Consider the following 6,595-nt stretch of genomic DNA (forward strand, 5'->3'; position numbering starts at 1 on the left):
TTATGGACTGTATTAACTAGAAATGGGTGAATATCATAACAACAAAGCCCAGTACTACAAGTCTGACAATTAAGAAAAATGTTTCCATTGAAGGCTATAAGTATTTAACCATGGAGGAGCAGATTTTCAATTTGTCTTCCACTTAGTTAAAGACTAAGCTAAGTGCCTCTAAGGAGAGAAGGATTGTGGCTACAGTGGCAAGGTATGGACCCATGAGAACATAGAAATATATCTGTACAGAGGAGCATTTGATGCCCAGCTCATCTGTTTTATAGCTGTTATTTTCATTGCCTAATTCCCTGCCTACCTTTATAAGTAATGACATTTATTTTCTCTGCACTAGGTTATACAGGTACAGAAAAAAAAGCAATTACTAAAATTGGTAAAGGATATGAATTTTCCAGAGTATGATTTATCTACTGATCTGCTTCATGCCCTCCTTGTCATTATTGCCAAAGTATCTTTGCAGTTCTTAAGAGAACTGCATTCCTTTTCTGCCTTAATTGGTGTCTTGCAGCTGCGAATAACAGAACGTTTAAAATTTTGCCTGGAAGTTTTTAATCAATATTTATTACCTAAAAACACAGGAAATGGTGCAATATTTAAAAGATGTATTTGGGTTTAGGGATCAGAAACAATTCAGTCTCCAATGCATTCATTTTGAATGATTATGTAAGTCTATTTTGAGACACAAAAACCACTGTGAAATGTTTTGAGACCATTTCATCTGGAGCTCAACTGAGAGCAGTGACATGTTTTACCTCCAGTGCATCCGCCAGTAGGTTGCAATGACTAAACTACTGATTTGAAAAAAAAAAACAACCTGGAGTAGTATTTTGAAGATATGAATGGTTGTTTTCTTTCAACTGTTTTTCTTTTTTAGAAATACTATTCCTGATGCCATAGCAGCCACTTTCTCAAGAGTTCAGCTTTGAAGTGTAATTTAGACTGATTCTTACACTATTTTTCCCAGCATATCTCCAATAGATTTGAGAAATTTATGAAGCTTCTTGTAACCTTAAGTTAATGTTTATTTTCAGAGATCACTGTGCTTCATTCAAATGGGATCTATACAAACCATAAACTGGTTTGCAGGTAAGTGCAAAAATACTTTTATGCTAAACACACTGGAAATTTGCAAAAGCAGAATGGGAAAACATTCCTATTGCATGCTCAGTTTCCTACAGCCCAAAGTTACCAGATAATTAACTTTTAAACCAGGCTGTGTACAGGAAAGGCATGTTTGGCCCCAGCAAGGATTGGGTCTGTAGAAAATCTGAGCTGCACTTCTTGGAATAAACTCCCAGTGCTTAAGCTTTTAGGTTCCTTTGGGTGTTACTTCTCATTTCCAGCATTTCCTGTCCTATAGGCTTACCCTGGGGTAAATCACCTCACAGGAAATGCTCCCCCAGCTCTCACACCTCCTGTGCAGAAGGGAAGCTGCCAGCTCCCCTTTCTTTTGAGGAAACCAAACTGCTCTTTATTACACTGGTGAAAATCCCTCTCTGCTGGAGCTGCCCTGGAAAAGCAGCTGGGCAAGTCTGTGAGTCTGGGCTTACCTGGTCAGCTCTCCAGTCCTGAAGCAGTGCTCAGAGGAGCAGAGCAGTGATGCTGGACTCTGACAGCCTGGAAGGCCATTATGTAGGAGCAGGCTGATCTCAGGCTGGACAAAAGTCCACAGGGCAGGAACCACATCTAGAGATAGAAAATGAGCTCTTACTAAGTGATATTACTCAAAACTTTAAAATTCAGCAAGGTGTTATCAGATGTGCCCTAAGTTCTGACCTTTTTCATCGTTTATGTTAGGGACACCTTTTCTTCCTTGAGGAACACCTTTCTTCAGTAGGTGCTAAAAGGGAAGAGTTTGAAATTGTGGTCTATTGTCTTCCAGGAGGCTTAAAGCAGCATTCCTAATGACCACTTAATTTTGCATTCATTATAAACTAATCTGTATTTGCTGTTATATCCCTGATTAGAACCAACTCATATGGTGCTAATATGACCTCCACAGAGCTTATAAGTAATTCAGGATGAAAGCAGCATTTGTTAATCGGCTGCTGGGTTTATCTTTCTAAAACACAATTTCAGGTTAAGTACATGCTCAGGAGGAGCTATCCTGTCACATGTGAAAAAACACAATCATTGAAAGGCTCTTTTCATTCTCTTTAGTTTTCAAGTGGCAATTTTTAGTGGAAACGACAAGGTGCAAACAGGAAGCTATTCAATCAGTAGCAACTCATACTTGTTTATTTTTTACTTATAAATATGGGGGAGCAGGAGGTTAATGGATAGCTAGAGCAGTGGAGAAGTGTGTTCTTTGCTGTGGCCCATTTCCTGTTGTGAAGGCATCAAACTCTTCAGTGTAACATGCAGAGGAGAAGCTTTATGCAGGCTCTGTGACTTTAGCACTACCAAATGGCTCTGCTCTGTTGCTTGACAGCAGGAGACCTAAGGAGTGAAAAATGATTCCTCGGTTGCAGTTTGGCCAAAAATGCTCAGGGGAATAAATAATGCAAGATTGCCTGGAAACATAGGCATAGCCTTGTGTCTCTTTTAAGCTCTGCTAAACCTCTCAACACTAGCAGCATGACTGGATACTCTGTGCTCTCTCTAGCACAAATGACTTTTTCCTGAGGCACCTGCAGTTAAAATCTCTTTTTATGGCCTGTGACCCCAGTGAAGATTCAGACATCAGTAGCTTGAGCTGTTTAGATCAGTGCTTCAGGGCAGACAGTTGTAAGAGCTCTTTCCTGGCTTTCTGTGAGCTCTGGTTTGTTTATGACTTCAGCTAGTGGCACAGTTTGTCCCTCAGAGCTGAGCTTGTGTGTTCATCCTGCATTGGGAGGAAGACTCTATGGTGTGCAACTGGTTGGTATCCTCTTCCAGGGTGTTTAAATTCAGATAAAATTTCAAGCAGCTGGACTAAACACACAGCAAGTGAGAGCAGCAGTTGACCCACGTTTAGGTGTCTGATTTCAGTCTGAGATTGCTACGCTGGGCTTCATGCAAACAGACCTGCACCTGCTCAGCAGTGCAGCAGCCTGAATTCCAGTGTTTCATTGTACCTTTCCTCATCAGGCTTTCTGGGCTTACTTGGGAGGATCCTGAACAGAATCTTTTCCCTTTCTTCCCACCTGCATGGTTGTGCTACAACACTTGGCCACCTTCGCCTTGTGCTTCAGCTATGTAGAAAAAAAAAAAATTCTATGCAAATTTCCACCCTGCCCCAAGAATTATACCCAAGCACATTTATAATTCAAAGTTTTCTTTTGATGTAAGAGAAGCTAAACCATGCAAGCTTCTTTAGCTGAGATAGACACAGCGTTTCACCAAATTTAGTTGGAAATCCTGAAACCTCTTCAGCAAAATCATCTTGTCTACATTAGTTGCTCTCTTGATTAGCTCCTATCTTGCACATAACATATCCAATGACACCTCTGTGAAGGTGTCCCATTCAGATGTGGTTTGACCAGCACTACACTGCCTACAGATCACAAGCTATTAACTTCTCTAGCCCCTTACACACTCTCCACTGAAATTAAGTACTTTTTAAATCCTTTTACCTCTTTACCTTTTTATTCTAGAGCTGCAGCTGAAGTGGAAAAAGGGGAGTATTTATGGTACTTCCCAAGCCTGTTAAGTGGAACTTTTATTTATGAATCAAAAACGAGTGGAGCAAGTGTTATCTTGAAGCCTCTGATTGTCCTCTATGGGCTGTTATTTTCTACTACATGGTATTTAGCTTCAAGCTGCAATTGCCACCCTCTGGGGAATCTCATCTGTCATTTTTATGAGTGAAGTGCATTTCTAGCTTTCATGACTAATGGTGGAAAAAAGTTAAAACCTTTCAATGGAAAAGTTCTATAAGCAAAGTGAAAATATTAATTTCTTTATAACATCATGTTTTAAATTCTATCTTAAAGCAAAACCTGTACTGTTAATTAGTGAGCATTAAGTGTTGGCAACAACATGGCAGGACTGGATGAGAACAAAAGTTTGCAGCTCCTCACACAACAGCAGTTATAAAAGCTATTTAAGACATATTTTAAATGTATCTGCAGTGCTGAAGTGTATTATGTATATCACTTCACTGAAAATTGTATATTACTCTTTGGCTCAAGTTACTGGGAGCTCTCCAGTGGTTTTGAATGCTACAGTCCTAAGGTTTATTTTTGACAAATACTCTCAAAATAGTTCTGAATTTAGTCTTTATTCTGGCAAACTGTCAAAAATATAATAATTTACATCATTTACAGTCACAAAGTATGCTCCTCAGGAAAGGTAAAAAACCATAAAATATGACAGTAATTAAACAGTTGGGCCCCATTTGTGTGGGAAAAAGCTGCTAGAGAAATGCAATATACTGCTGGCATGGTGACACTAGTATCAAAACAGGAGCACAGTTGTTCTCCAGGTTTTGAAAACTAAGTTTTATAAGCTAATACTTAAAATCACTTCAGCTTTAGAGGATTGTCCACGGGAACAATGGCAATGGCCTGACCCTGTGAAAGAGGCACTCCATTGTACCCAGCAGGCTGGGCTGTGCACAGGGCTGAACACAGACACAGCTGGGGAAAACCTGTTTTCTAGCTTGGGCCCCTGAGGTGTTCTGGTAAGGCAGACAAATAATGAGACTACTTGAAAAAAATAAGCATATTTGAAGAGTTCTTGTGTAGATTCCCACTCCTGGGAAACAAGTATGTTCCTGTCTGCCTAGAACGAGTCCTCAAATCCAAGTAAGAGTGCCAAAACTAATTTACAAATAAATACAATTAATACTTTCATATACTATAAAGGTATATTTTATACTAGAATAGGTAGCTGAAATGATTATTAATAATTGTGTAGAGTTTCTCTTGTCTTAGTGCTTAATCTTCAAAACAATACATAAAGCTACTATAAAGGCTGTAAGGGGTGACCCCTATGGAATAACAAAATGATATTTTATTAGTTAAGTAGTTGACATTCATGGTTATTACATTTCTCAGAGTTATTAAACATTCTCTTTGATTTGTCATTCAAGTTAAGTCTGCTGTGTTTTAATAACCTACTAAACGATTTCAGTTTGAATCATTTTGGCCTCAAGCAATATTCAAGATCTTCCCGTGTCTTGAGAGAGATTCTGTGGGTGTAGAACTCTGTTCATTCCTGTTTGTTTTATTTCTATTTCTTTGAGTCTTCATCTGTTCCTCGTTTTTACCTATTAGCTGAACTACAAGGGGCTTTAAATAGAGTTTTTCTTGTTTACCCTTGCAGGAACCTTCCAAGAATATTTCTGCACCGAAACCCCTGCAATAACTGCACCTTACATCGTTTCAAGTCAGCTGAGCTATATCAATCCAAGGTAAGGAGATTAATCTGCTTCCTTGGGCACTTACAGCCTTTCCTTTGCGTGTCAGCACTGCAGCTCAGAGCAGCACCCCTGGCTCCTGCAGCCTGAGGACTGAGAGCTGCTCCCTGGGGGTGAAGCACAGAACCACCACGTGCAATAGCAGGAGCTGGGTGGATGCAGGGCTGGGCCTCACCCACCCATCAGGTGCTTTTCAGGGGAACTGAAATGATGAAGTACCTTACTAGCTGTCTGCTATAAAATGCTCCTCTGCTTTTGCACATATTAGAATCTAAACATGTGCAAAAGAAGCAGATTTGGTATTTTAAACTCTATGTGCTTCCAACAACGTAATCAGCTAAAACAGAGAGAATTGTCTGTTCACTCTCCTGAAAAAATCTATGGAAAATGGAATTCTGTAATACCTGTTATCTTAATTTTCAGCTCATAACAGCAATAAAAGCCACAATAAGTGGTGTTTGCTGAGAATTCATTAATGGTTGTGTCCCTTCAGTAAAATACAAAGCAGCTTCATTTCACTGTGACCATCAGACCTTAACAGCACTTGGTGAGTTCATTATTTTCCTTTGCTATGCATTTTCTGCCATGTGTTTTCAACAAGTTTCTCCCAAGAACTTTGAATTTCAATTGCAGATAAAACGTTGACAATGCTTTTGGATACATATGTTCTAACACTTATCAGAGAGACATTACGCAGCCATTTCCCAGCAATAACAACATAATAAGAACTTTGCAGATTTTTTTTTTTTTCTATCAGCAGGCTAGATTATTTTAAATTGATAACAAGAGCCAGGTGGCTATTCATAAGGGCAAGATATGAATTGCATACACACATTTCCAAGGCAATGTTGGCCAGTGGCTGTTCAAGCATAAATTGCTTCCTATTACCGCTTTTGATGGGAGGCAAATGGTCCAGTTCATCTCTATGGGAACACAAAGTGGCAGGACACTTCCAGCATTACTCTTTGCACTCTTTTCTCTTTACTCTTTTCTCAGTGAAAGAAGGCAATGTTTACTCCACTGTGACACACCTAACTGACATTGCAGTGAGTAATTTCCTTGTGCTGTTGAACAAAGATTAGGAATCATGCCCCATACTGTTATGTAGCATCCCTGTAAGAGGGCTGCTTGGTGCAGAAGATGCAAGGAGGAATTAGAGTTGGTAATGTGTCCTACAGGATAAAAAAAGGTGAATTGTTCATCTGAGGGGGAAAATCAGGATTCCTCAGTGATCCTAGGAATAAC

At 39.5% G+C, this 6,595-nt stretch overlaps 1 long non-coding RNA gene across 1 annotated transcript; it reads left to right on the plus strand.

Moving 5' to 3' along the window:
- The first annotated feature begins 1,038 nt into the window (after window positions 1-1,038).
- LOC128810911 (uncharacterized) lies at window positions 1,039-5,881 on the plus strand. Its single transcript, XR_008438174.1, has 3 exons — window positions 1,039-1,095; window positions 5,257-5,344; window positions 5,774-5,881. It is a non-coding gene; the product is annotated as an uncharacterized LOC128810911 (long non-coding RNA).
- Window positions 5,882-6,595: the final 714 nt, after the last annotated feature.

This window comes from Vidua macroura, chromosome 8, assembly GCF_024509145.1.
Source record: "Vidua macroura isolate BioBank_ID:100142 chromosome 8, ASM2450914v1, whole genome shotgun sequence".
NCBI classification, from domain to species: Eukaryota; Metazoa; Chordata; class Aves; order Passeriformes; family Viduidae; genus Vidua; species Vidua macroura.